This window comes from Egretta garzetta, unplaced genomic scaffold (genome assembly GCF_000687185.1).
Source record: "Egretta garzetta isolate BGI_Z169 unplaced genomic scaffold, ASM68718v1 scaffold56, whole genome shotgun sequence".
NCBI lineage: Eukaryota > Metazoa > Chordata > Aves > Pelecaniformes > Ardeidae > Egretta > Egretta garzetta.
The window spans coordinates 5,460,308-5,460,769 of record NW_009260182.1 but is presented as its reverse complement, the minus strand read 5'-3'; the positions used below and the strand labels follow the sequence as shown (position 1 = coordinate 5,460,769).

The 462-nt window shown below is 35.1% G+C and overlaps 1 protein-coding gene across 1 annotated transcript in view; it reads left to right on the top strand.

Annotated features, from left to right (window-relative positions):
• KAT6B (lysine acetyltransferase 6B) overlaps positions 1-462 on the top strand; it is a 46,242-nt gene that overhangs the window by 233 nt on the left and 45,547 nt on the right. The window lies entirely within an intron of this gene.

Genomic DNA, 462 nt, shown 5'->3' with positions numbered 1-462 from the left:
CACATGGAGTGCTGTGACCCACCACTTTCCCGAATGCCAAAAGGTGATAATAAAAATCCTTTCAATGAAAATACTTTCATTCACAGTCTTTTCTCATACTAAGTGACCAAAAGCTCTTGAGCATGCTAATTATTTTTGCATTGGTAAACAGTATGATTTCAATCATGTCAAAGCCAGTACTTTATTTTTTCTTTCCTTGAGATTTTTTTTTTGTTAAGGAAAATAGTAAAGGTCTGTGGTCAGTTGACCAGATGAATTCTCTGTGTATTGAGTTGTTGGCCAGTTTATTAAAGGTGAAGTTACACAAAAGCTGTTAAAATGTTTGGAGTACATACACTGACAAAGAAATCCTTAGAGCAGGTGAAAGAGCCTGCTGCTTCATGCCTCTTAGAAAAGTAATTTAAAAAACGGACAGACAAACAAAACAACCGTGTCTTCAAGTTCTTTAATCTCTAGATTTCT